Here is a 13,084-nt window from a genome sequence, read left to right as displayed (position 1 = left end):
ACAAGCCTCTTTTACCATCCCTTTCTCACTTCCTGATGACCCTGTCCCATACACAAAGGGGGTGTCCGATTTCTCCATGCTCCCTGATCTCTGGTCGTTTCAAGTCTCCTTTTTCCTGTTGCTTTCTTCCATAAGGGCTTTCAGATCTTCACTTCCTGAAAGTGAAAGAGGAGAAGCGATGGATGACGGACTTCTACTTTTGTTTGCTATGAAGGGGATGCGCATCAAATGAGGAATGCTCTGATACAGAAAACACTTCACAAAGGCATTTCACAATGTTCCTTCATGAGCTATCCACCAGAATAGAGCATATTACTGTGTTACAATGTACACATTTTCTTTCAGCCCCCCTCCGCTTCTCGTTAGAACATTGGCTTGCAGTACATGGGATGGGGTCTGGCAGATACAAGCTCTTTGAAGTGCACTCTAACCGCAGTACTTCACTGGTAGCCATGCACTCTTCCATTCACATTGCTGAAAAAGAATTACAAGTGTCAGAAATATGCATTCACAGGGTAAGACCATTGTGTGAATTATTCCCTGTCCCTGGCAGCAGCCGAGGAAGCAAGTCTTTCCCTGTGGTCAGTGATGGAGGTACGTATTGTGCGAGCCACTCCCTGGTATTTGTGGTATACCTCTTAACGGCCACTCCCTGTGATCTATAGCAGCAGTACACTAACTGAGAATAATAGTTTTTTTGTGATTGGTAATGGCAGTGGACCTTTTGGGACTATTCGCTTGTGCTATTTCGTGGCACTAGACATCTTCTTAACTCTGAGATGTTTGGATTCTAGACTGCTAGTGTACCTTTAATTTGATGTGTAATGGCAACCAACCTTTTAAAGTTAACCATTCTGTGATCTGTAATTTCAATAGACCTCTTGAGAACCATTACCTGTGATCTCTATTTGCAGGAGATCTCTTGAGAACCATTTCCTGTCATCTGAAGTGGCAGTAGACATCTTTGTAAACATGTCATGTGAAGTGTAATGACAGTAGACCACATGAGACAAATCTACTTAGATTTATAAAGACAGAATGTTTTTTAAGAACCGTTTCCTTTGATAAGGCAAAGCAATAGACCTCTTGAAAGTATTTACTATAATCTGCAATCACAGTCAGTCTTTTACAAACCATGTACTGTGCTCTGCAATTACACCAATTCTCTTAGGAGGCATTTCTTGTGGTTGGTAAAACGAGTAGACCTCTTAAGAAACATTTCCTTTGATCTGTTAAAGCAGTAGGCATTTGGATCTGTAAGTGCAGCTAACCACTTCATATTGTTTTTCTATGAACTCCAATGGCAACCATCACATTGAGAACCATGTTCTGCCATCTCAAATGTCAGCAGACCTTTGAAGCCCTGTCCTGTCCTATTCGTCCTGTTCTCATGATTTATAATGGCACCAACCTCCTCAGAATCCTGACCTGTGATCTGCAAAAGCAGTAGATCTCTTGGGGGAAAACATTCTGTGATTTCTAGTGACAGTAGATGTTTTGAGAACCATTCTCTGCGATTTGGAAAGAAAGCCAGCCGGTTCATAGCTATTTAGGGGCTGGAGGAACCCTGAGAATAACTCCATTTGCTTTGTAGTGGCAGAAAATATTTTGAGACCTGTGGGGTGCTATTTATAAGGGCTGTCTAGCTGTTTGCAACCATTTAAAGGTGTTGATAACTGCAGGAGGCCTTTGGAAAACCCCTCTGTGTGATTTGTAGTGGATTTAGATCTGTTGTGCTATCGTCCATGTGATCAGTAGTAGTAGCAATAGCCGAGTGCTTGTGAAATGTTTCCTGCAGGTGGAGAAGTCATATCCTAAAACGTTAATTCTGCCCATCAGTAGTAGTAGATGTTTTGTGGACCACTAGCTGTGGTCAGGAGTGGGCACACACATGTTATGATTTTTTACATGTTATCAGAAGGCTTTGAGGCCATCTCTGGGTGTTATAGTCTGCAGCATTAGAACTCTTGTGAATGATGTACTGGGGTCCTCAGCGGCACAATACCAATTGTGAAACATTCATTGTGGTTTTATGAGCCATTCACTGTAGCCCTCGGTGGCATTAGACCTATTGTTGGGCATTCAATGTGGTCTTCAGTGGAAGTAGACTTAATGTGAATCATTCACTGTTGCCTTCTGTGGCATTCGACCTATTGTTGGGCATTCAGTGTCATATTTAGGGGAAGTAGACTTAATGTGACCCATTCATTGTGGTCTTCAACTTCAGTAGACCTTTTATGAACCCGTCACTAGGATTCACCATGGTCTTCTGTGGTAGTATACATCTGCAGTAAAGATGTTCACAGGTCTTAGTCCCTCGCTTTACCTAAACATCTTTTCAGGTATTCATTCACAGCTGACATTTGTCATCTTTCAATGTGTGCCCCATCAGCCAGTGTGACTTTGTAGCCAACAACAGTCCGCATGGTGGTGCTTTCAGATCCTTATCTATAATGGAAGCCAAGTTCTAGATTCAACTCTTTCACACGCGTCTTAGACACTTGACTGTACTTGGTACTATAGGTGCGGCCTGTACTAGGGATGTCGGAGCTAGCAGAATATTGCACTGGTGCATTCACCTGCGTTGAGTAATAACTGGGTAGTCTCCTTGATGCTCTAGTATGAAATGCCATTATTTGACCGTAACATGCCTTTCTGTGTCCTTTGGATCTTTCTTTTCCCTCAGTTGTGATTTTTGGTGCTGGTCAGCCTTAGCCCCAGGGAGTTGGTCAATACTCAGCCTTGGTCCCAGTTTGGCTGCCAGCCACAGCCCCGGAGTGTCTCTAATCAGTGGCCTGTCTGAATAAGGCCTACTTGTAGAGTTCACTGCTGTCAGCTATGGCCCATATAACAGTGGCATCTAAGTAGGCTGTGCCATGGATTGCAGCAGCGCAGGAATTGATGCCTGTTTTATACGATAGTTTTACAGGGGTTCACAACTTCAGAACTCAGCATGTGAAGCGAAGCTGGTTAAGGCAACATAGATGTAGTAATTTTGTGTTAGTTCATTGTTTTCTGTGTGGCTTTCTAAGCTCTTCCTTGCCATTTAACGAGCATTAATCTTGGTTTCTCCTGCATGTAAGGCAGTGGTAATGAAGCCACAAGTTGAATGATGCTAAACTCGTTTTCTTCAGGGGCTTTGTCGCATTCCTCCTTTCTGGCCGCACCATGCAGACAGATATTGGCCCTGCTTTCTATCTTTTAACATATGTAGGCTGTGACATCTAGCATCCCAACCCTCATTGAGTTTAATGATTCCCCCTCTTTGATTGGTGCACTTTACTAACTTTTAGAATGTTGGACCCACCGTTGACAGAGGTTTCAATAGTAGGTAAAAAATATTTCCCAAACCAACTAACTTGCCCTCTTCACTGTCTGTCGGCATTGTCTTTTTTTGGGTTCACCCTGCGTGTTAACGCCACCATTTGCGATGTGGGACCCCTGTTAGATGAAGCCACCTTCTCGCAATTGAGAATGTGCTGTTGCATCCTCCCATGCCTCTGTCCTCTTCAACGCAGTCATGTTAGAAACGGTCACGAATGTGGACGTACGACATGTAAGCCTACTTCACTCAGGGCTACCAGATCCAGTGGCTGCAGACCTCCCAAAACTTAGCTGGAATGGAAACGCCTGAGCAGACTTGCTGCCAGACCATCCTGCTCTGCAGAAAGAATCACTGCCTCCCCAGAGACCAACACACTCATCATCTCTGATTCCCTGTGTACCCTTGGAATTCCAATTCCAGCTGTTTCCACCTGATCACCAATAACCCACGCTTCCTACTCAGAGTCCCAAATGCAGACATGTTTGTAGTGTACACAGAAGGATGCCAGCTAGATGATGCCATCCACCTTACTTAGCCCAGGAAACGTATTGCTTCTAGAAATCTCTCTCTAGAATCGGACCATCTACTTGTCCTATTGATTTATTTTGCTGTGCTGCGCAAGTACATCCGTAAGGAAATCAGCTTCCCCACTGCCAGCAAAATTCATTCTTCCCAACAGTGCTTGCTGTCTTACTGTCTAGACTCAGTATTTCCATATTTTCTTGCTAGAACTATCTTACATGGTTATTAGTTACTACAATGCATTTTTCAGTCCAAGCACAAGTTTTTCTAAACCTAGCAACATCAGGGCATGTATTTAAAAGCATTTGTACACTGGCTTGTTGGTTACGGTTCCTTTTGCTGCCTGATCTCACTTGCCATCCCCAAGCAGATCGGACTCTGGTTACACCCTGTCTTAGTAAGTTCCTGCATCTTAATAACAGCTGTACCTGATAGTCAGCTTGTGCAACAGTTACATAGTGCCTGAACATTTGTCATGCCAGGCAAATTCTTCAGTAGAGGCAAGCCATAGGTGCACCGTTCTGGAGGACCTTCAATCCCGAGCCCTTCTCGAATATCACCGATCTGCTGGTCACATACTGTACCGACTGCATGTCGAGCGATGACACGGTATCACAGATCTGCTGGTCACATACTGTACCGACTGCATGTCGAGCGATGGCACAGTATCACAGATCTGCTGGTCACATACTGTACCGACTGCATGTCGAGCGATGGCACGGTATCAGAGATCTGCTGGTCACATACTGTACCGACTGCATGTCGCGCGATGGCACAGTATCACAGATCTGCTGGTCACATACTGTACCGTCTGCATGTTGAGTGATGGCACAGCATTGTAGATCTGGTAGGCCATGGACTATACACATTAGCTTTGCATGTGTCTATTGTCTCCTTTTTCTTAGAACTTCTTAATCCCAAATTCCCTGAAAATGCTCCTCTGTTTCATGCTTGGAATTCACCTGCTTTAAAAGGACCTTCTCAAACTTTCAGAATTCTGACATGCTGGTTTGGATTACTTTTGAATTCTGTTCCCAATTTTTGGTGGTTACCACTGGATGGTAAAATCACCAGCAATGCAACTGTAATTTTGCCAGCATGCTCTGAATGTTTGTGAAACCTCATTCTTCAGCAGGGTCTCCTCCTCTGACTCATATCCTTAGAACAACTTCCAGCCACCTACCTGGGCCACAGAAACGTCTGCTCCATCCAGTTTAATAAATGCTTTCTTTCCTTTTTAATAACTGAATTAGAATATGGTTTTAATCCCCCGTTCCAAGGGCTGGAACGAGGGGTAACGGCCCGGCAGCGCAAGTTATCGGCCCAAGCAAAGTGAGGGCTGATAACGAAGGCTCCGGCCCGTTAACCCCGCTCCAGCCCTTGGAATGGGGGATTAAGGCTATTAGCACGCTGGGTTGCCAAAGCGGTAAAAAAGTATTTTCCTTTGTTCTGTGGGACACTGCATGCATCCCCTTGAAAAAAGGAAAATACTTTTCCAAGATGGCTGCCATGGAAAGGGAATGCAGGGCTCCGTGCGGAGCGTCTGTTCCCTCTCCGTGGCTGCCAGCGGGAGCCAGGGAGAAGGAGCGGCTGCAGCGGCAGCACTTGCCATCTAGATATAAGGTAAGTGTTGGGTGGGAGGGCGGAAAAAAAATAAAAAAGGGATGGAGTGTGGTGGGAAGATAGTGGCCTGCTTCTTTAAAACTGTCATTGGGGCTAGCATTGTGCAGACTGCTTGGCATCCCGGGGCCTCTTCTAGTTACCCAAAATGCTAGCTAGTGTTTTTATGCTTTTGACCATTTTAGCACCTATGACCTTTTCTCCTAAAGGGGTATATGTGGGAGCGCGTGTTATGTTTGAATATACAATACTTGTAAAATGACTCAAGCATACACTGGAAAACACCTACCTCTCTGTTTTGCTGTACTGATCCTACCAGATGCTGGAGTGAGTGAGGATTTACCCAAAAGCCCCTCCATGGTCCGAGTCAGAAAAGGTCTGAACGTGGTGGGACCTCCAGGGAAACCCCCGTAGGGGAAAAAACCCTGAGTAGAGCTGCTAGACTGTGTGGTCTCCGGTAAGCAGCTGTCTAGTTGTTGTCTGGTCTGCAGTGGCTTTCAGTGTGGCAGATTAGTCTTCAATCGGTAGTTGACTATATACGAGCACAAAGAGGTTTGTGTAAAGGAAGGTGGACAGTGATAGCTGAAGTGCGTTTACTAAGTGAGGTTGAAGGTTGGCTTACCCCTGTTTCGGGAGGACGTCTGCCCAGGGGTTTGGTGTTGTAGAAACAGAGCTGGATCTGATACGAGAGATAGCTGATAACGAAGAAGAGACTGACAAGGTCGAGAGGATTAGAAGGAGGCAGGAGGTACTATAAAGCCAGAATGTGAGAATAGTGATATGTGTTCTAGGAGTGAAGATATGAGGATCTTACCGCCAGGTGCGAGGGGCCAGGGTGATAGGATTCCCGCTCCACAGAAGGGCTGAATGACTCTTGCTTGGATGTTGAAGTTGCTTAATGGCGGTCCGTGGACACGCCTGGAAAATATAATAGGTAAGATAGAAACCTTTTAACAGGAATGGGAAGAGGCATGAGCGAACAGAGGAGAGATGATGCATGGCGGTTAACACGTACCGAGCTGCGCAGGCAGGCGGAACGCGGCTTTGTGAAAAAGCTCTCCTTCTGTGTAAATGGGTCCGGCTCAAGTCTAGGGATTAAATGAAAAAAACACAGATACAAAGACAGAAAGTAAACCAGGGAGGTCAAGGAGGAAACGAACAGAATATAGTGAGGTTTTGAAGGGAATCGTACTCACGGAGCGTAGCTCGACTCGGGAGAGAGTAGCAACGCGTAGGAGCGATTGCTGTGTTTCCGGATAGGCTGCTTGCAGGTCAGACGGCGTGGCCACTTGCTCGTACACTGGTGCTTGAAACATTAGACTGCTGCATCCCCTTTCTTGCACAGCCATGTTATGTGGATCCCGAGCAGTACCCTCACGGTGTTGCAGCAGAATCGAGGAAGAATTCATCACAGCGGGGCAGTAAGTGTTCAATGTCTGTTTAGTTTATCTACCCATTCTTTCTAATTTTGAAGGGGACCGTTTTTGATTTGTACCTAATTTCTGGTAAGTTTCCAATAACCTGCAGGTAGGCTTGGGGCTATTGCGACACTCTAGTTCAGTGCCCAATTTTATGGTAAGATATTGGTCAAGCCTGGGCATCTTCAGTGCCTTTCCCGCCATTCTCCTTGCAATTAAGTTCTAGAATACAGACACGCCTTGATGACAAAGCCCAGAATATTCGGAGAGCACCAACCTGAGGTCTTTGTTGGACTACATGAGTAGTAGAAGCCTCATGCCCAGGGCATGCCTTCTAGGGCTAAAGAGAGGCTTGTGCAGGACCACATGCGGTGCAGCCTCCATGTCTCAAGGGTCTCTGGTGAGTCTTCAACGCATTATAGAGCTCTTTCTCCATCCTGACGCTCTTGCTCAGTGCCAAGGCTTTCGTCTATGCCATGGGGGGCAGGGAGAGGAAGGTAGCATCTTTGTGGGCTGTATTTTCAGTACCAAGGTAGCCGTTAGCCTAGTCCAAGGACTGGACACCAAGAGATGGGTTTGGGCCATCGACATTGCAACCCTTTTTTTAGCTTGATGCCTGAATTTCCCAGTCCACAAGGGAAGTTTATTTTTGTGTGCTTGAGGTGGCCATAGCTGACTTTGGCGGCTACCAGAGTGACACAGGTTCAGAAATGCCCTTAACGCTGAGTGGCGCAGGTGATTCCTTATGGTTTTCTTTTGTTTAAGCGGTCCTCTTCAGAGGACTCTGTTCTTGTGAACCAAAGGAGCATAGTGGCAAGGACATTTTGAAATCCTACAACAGTCAACACCGCAGGTGTGATTCCCCTTCGATAAGCAGGAGGTGCTGCCATCTTCTAGAGGTACTCAGCTGGCTATCGCAGGTCTCTTGTGGATTTTGTTTTTCTGATGCTACTCTCCCATCTGGGTTGTACCTTGTAGACAGGGAAATACATGTTATAGCCTAGAATGAGGTTCTTTTAAAGACCCTTTATTGATCAGAAGAAATAAAGGTGGCAAAGTCAAAACAGGAAAGCAACTTGGTTGTCCAATAGGAATAAAACATTGTTTAAGGTACATTTATCAGTCATGTGAATCATACAAAGAGTATCCCTAATACTCCCTCCATGGAGAAAAATACTTAACAACAATAAAAATTCAGTTTTATTTAATGCCTCTGATCATCCCCACCCCAGTGCCCCCAAAAAACAGTAACACAGCATTATCATTGAAAAAAGCCAGATGCAGTTAGGACCAGGAACCTGATTCAAAGGTAATTTTGAGTCAAGAAAGAGATGATAAGCAAGCAGTCAAAGTCCATGTTTACAAGTGAACCACTTGTCCACGTCCAGATTTTCTTCAAGGATGGCCACTGAGAAACCTGAAGGTGTCTCACGCGCTAGTCCCCAGGTATTTGCCATCCAGGTGGCCAGGACACGGCCTTCGCTGTGGGATCCAGTTCCTGGGTGTGGACCAGTGCAGGAGGATCACTTAAATGGGGGTCTTCCGGGAATGGAAGTGGGACACCGAAGGGTGAGACACGGTATCCCCTTCCTTATGACACCTTTTCCCCATCCTACCAGGTAGGATATCTAAAAATCAACCCGCCCCCCCCCTTTCCCGACACAAACACTTTCTCACAGACAGTTCATCTAGTGCGACAACTAACACCCGAGCCGTATACCTGACCCAACAAAAGGTCTGGCAGAGTCAGGCAATTACTGATAACTACACACACCTGACCTCCATCACACTTCATCACACGGATAAAAGGCGGAGCACGAAAGCACACTTTGAGCAAGGCCAAACGCAAGAGGAAGCAGCTATTCCGAGATGGCAGTTCAAACCGAGGAGAAAGGCAGCGAGACCAGAGAGGATGACAAGGAGGGAGTTGCCTTTGCCCTTTTCAGGAAAGGATCACAACTTTCAATAAACCTCAAGGAATAGAAACATAAGACCAGGAATTACTGCTGACGAATGGTGTAGCGTGTGTCAAAGGTACACAGGGACCTCCTGCATTGATAGCCAAGGTGGGAAGAAGTGATAGCCACCGTGGTGCTGTCCTTGACTCCGACAGCAAAGCAACGCCAACAAGTTCTGCACAGCCGGTGAGTCGAGAGAAATATGTACCAGATACAGAGTGCTCCGACGCCATGTGGATGCTCACTCGAAGATCTCTGTTTGGTACCCCCAGAGCGTGTAAATATTGAACGGTGAAATCAAAGTGGTCCTGCAGCAGATTAAGTTGAATCCCTTGCACATTCGAAAGTCTTTGATTGCCTACAAACTGAAATTGGTCTGACCCTGGAAGAGGGAGACTAATTGTTTAAAAGTGGATCTGAGCCCAGAAGAGGTGGATCCGGGATGAAAAGTAAAACTCACCCGAGAAGATATTGTTTTGGCAAATGTGAACCCGACTAAGGAATGCCTACGAACTGAATTTGGTTGAGCCTGAAAGAGGGGGACTAATTGTGAAAGAAGGATCTGAGCCCGGCTGAGGGAGATCCCTGGCAAAGAGTAAATTGCCCGACTTAAATATTTGGAAAGGAACTTTTCTTTGTTGTTTCTGGTACCATTGAAGCAAGAGACTTTGAACGAAAGGGATTTAGGCACAGAAAGCCCTGATGTTGGTAAAAGGAACTGTAATCTTGTGCCGAAGAAGCACAAGAGTGTGCTGTGCTCGAGTGACCCGCCTTGCACCGTGCTAAAAACATAGTAAAGGGAGGCTAAAGGCCTAAACATCCTGACTAAACATTTTGTGAACACATCTTTCTTTTTATGAACATTATCCCACACTATTTTGTAGCATAGCAGTAAGGATTGGCAATAGGTTTCTTTTTAGTAAAGGCCCTTTTTATTTGACTAGACTGCACTAGGACCGTATTATTATTATTTGATGGTCGTAGCTTGCTCCCATTTTAGATGTAGGTTTAGATAGGCGTTTTTTTTTCACAACCCTGATAAAGTTCAATAAACACCCTTGAACTGTGATCATTTGTGTTTCTTACTTTGATACCATGCCTTCCTTACACCTCCCAGCGATCACCCATTGTGGTCACAATGAGAAGGAATTTTCCGTTGTGTAGATAATTACATCTCTTAGGTAAAACAAGCCTGCACCACAGGAGTAGCTGCACTGTTGCATATTGTACCTGAACAGATGGAAAAACATATTGAAACTCTTATGTCCTAGCTGAAAGGTCTGCGGATAGAAGCAGGTAAACGAGTTTTCAATGACAATTTTGAACAAACTTAATTGAGTGCTGGGAAATGTTGAGGCTAGCGGATCCGGAGAGGACTCTGAGTCATCAGGAGAGGTTCTGGGGCCAGGCATTCAGACCTTACGTCTGAAGCACATTGAAGGATTCCAGAACTCCCATTTATGGGACAATTTACTGTTTGGATGTTGGAATTCAAAAGATGAAAATTGATGTACAGAAAGCCCACTAAGTAGGATTGAAACGCAAATGAGCTATTCTTTTCAGAAGTTCAGATAGATCTTTCAACGGGGTTCCGTTCTTTGGGTTCGAACACGTAAATGACACCAGCAGTATTATGGACCCTGCCAAAGGCAACAGTTCTGGTATGAAAGTGCTGTGCCACTGGTTGCAGTAAATTTGCCTATGCATCGCAGCAGTAGGAGGCAGGGATCAGTCCAAATGGGAGAAAACATGGTCAGATCAGTGGATGAGGGAGATAGTGGTACTGGATCACAGTTTTCAGATCAACCATTGGACTTTCCTGCCCAGAAGGGGAGTCTGTCCCAAGGTAGCACAACAACAACGGTTTTATAGGAAGGCAGGTATTCTAGGTGCATCTTAGGTATGCAAAACAAATGAATCAAATAGAGTGCTCACACTCAAAACACATGAAAAAGGGGAGGACCGCCCAGGGCTCGGCGTACCTTACCCTAAGGAAGAACAACCTAACCCTGGCGGGGGTGCCTGTCCCTGGGTAGCGCGTGGTGTATCGCCTACTTAAAAGATATAGAGGAGAGTACTGTCCCTCAGCCTTCTATACTAGTGGCAGTGTCTGGAGACAGACACAGGTTGTCCAACAGAAACGTCTAAAACAGTGGTAAACTCCAGAAGGTTGAGCAGCGTGCAACAAAGCTGTGGATTAGATCTTGAGGCTGCTTGATCTTAAACGTGGGTACAACCTGCGAATCAGGTCAACTGCTTACGTTCCAACCAAAATGTTCAACTTTAATAGTACCCGTAGGTCACTGTGGTTGGAGAATGAAACAGTACTGCTGGAGAAACCACTGGTGGCTGAAGTAAAAAAACAGCCAGGAGGCTGGAGGGCTAAAAATTGGCTCTAATAAGAATGTATAGCTCACTCTGTGGTAATGAGTGTGCTACAGTGAATGATTTTTAGAAGATAGTCTCTTTTGTTGGTGTAGAAGAGATCAAAAGTGGGTCATGAGAGCCCTCATGACCGAAAGGGGTCGACCGGTTTCAATGGCATAGGAGATTCAAGCCATCTTCTTCAGGACCGTGATTTGAAATGCAAACAGGCTTGCCAAATGTTCAGATAGATGCTGAACAAAAAGAGAGATGCTGGTGTCTCCTCTGAGCCAGCGTCCTCGCTGGGAGGCGAACGGTGAATAAAGGTTGCACAGAGCACCGGGCTGGTGTGGGAGAAACAAGCACCTACACAGCAGGTAAAATATACCTGTAAGGGGGCAGCTGCTGGCCTCCGTGGTGTCCGTGAGCTGTATCAAGCTGTACAGCTCGAGACTGACGGTTTCTGTCCCAAGTAGATGTAATCTTTCTGCAAAAAGAAGCCAGGTGATGCTTGCAATAGCAGCTATATAAGTATTTCTGCCCTGCTACGGGGGGGGGTTAGGGGATTTCACTCCTGCTATTCCGTGGTACACAAGAAAGATCCCTATTCTGAACTTAAGGTGCCAAAGCAAGGTTCTTCAAAAAGCAAATTCAACAGACAGCACTAGTGACTTTGGATTCCCAGGGCACTTACTCACTGCTGGCAACACTATCAAATCAAGTTGCTTGTACTTTTAGTTAAACTCAATACTCTGTCTACCAGCCAGCATGCGTGGCCCACCTGCCTCACAAGGGTTTCTCAAAAATAACTATGACACGTTATAATGACAACAGGAGGCTTTAACTGCTGCCCTGTGCATTTAACGAAAGTGGGGCTTCAATGTTCTTCTAGAAAGGTGGATTTGCAGCCACATAGTGCACAGAAAATCATTTTTATTAAGGATGCTGTTTATTCAGAATGTTCTTGAAAGGATTCCCCCAGTTAGAGTTCCAGGAAACATCTTGTCCAAACTAATGGGGCATAATACTGAGTCACTACATTAGACATCATGTCCTGCCACGTAGCTCTATTGATTGCACTAACTCTGCTCAAAAGACTAGGCGACATTTCAGCTCTTTCGTGAAATTAACGCTTTTCTGTTCCAAATTCCCCATTAACCAATCAATTAATCTATCAACTTTGTTTCCGAACTGTTAACTCCCGACAAGCAGGCTTTTTACACAGTGTATGTGAAGACGGTTGTTAAGTGTTATATCGGGAGATAGAGACCATACCAATGAGGCAAGCACCTGTTTCCTATGGCTGAAGCCGGGGGGAGGGAGGGAGGGAGGGAGGGAGGGGCGTGCTGGGTGGGTGGGATCCTTTAATGTAGCAGTAGCTCTGCAGAGAAAGGTGGAGACGTGGGGGGTTAAGGGATGGGGTGTAAAATCAGCCAACTGGCTCCCTGGGTGCTGAGCAGTCTGAGATATTGGCATGGCTGTGATTACATTAAAGGAACTTGTCCCCTTTTGCAAAGAGCTTTCTTAGAAAGGCTTTTCCATATTTGATTGGATTTCTGTGGTCCAGCCTGGAGTTGATGATTCTTGGGATATGACTGTAAGGAGGAGACTGTCGCGCGCGAACATTCATTACAGCTAAGTAACTTAAATAAAATGCAAACTGCGTGCAGCACCTGACAAAGGCCCTTTTTCCCCCCAACAAACATGAAATGGAGCAGGATTTGCATGGAATTGGGACGAGGGTAGAGCAATGAATCCTGCCCACGGGCACATCTATGTTTGTGAGATTGATGCCTGCTTTAAATGACACCTGCGTGCAACACTGTGCATGTGAGCTTTACCAGACTGACCCATGTCTTTTGTATGTAACATGTTAG

General features: G+C 45.6%; 1 protein-coding gene across 15 annotated transcripts in view; it reads left to right on the top strand.

Annotated features, from left to right (window-relative positions):
* FNBP1 (formin binding protein 1) overlaps positions 1-13,084 on the top strand; it is a 1,284,153-nt gene that overhangs the window by 917,771 nt on the left and 353,298 nt on the right. The window lies entirely within an intron of this gene.

The sequence above is a fragment of the Ambystoma mexicanum genome, chromosome 8, assembly GCF_040938575.1.
Source record: "Ambystoma mexicanum isolate Mex_15411 chromosome 8, UKY_AmexF1_1, whole genome shotgun sequence".
In the NCBI taxonomy this organism is placed as follows: Eukaryota; Metazoa; Chordata; class Amphibia; order Caudata; family Ambystomatidae; genus Ambystoma; species Ambystoma mexicanum.
This window is presented reverse-complemented; position numbering and strand designations above follow the sequence as displayed.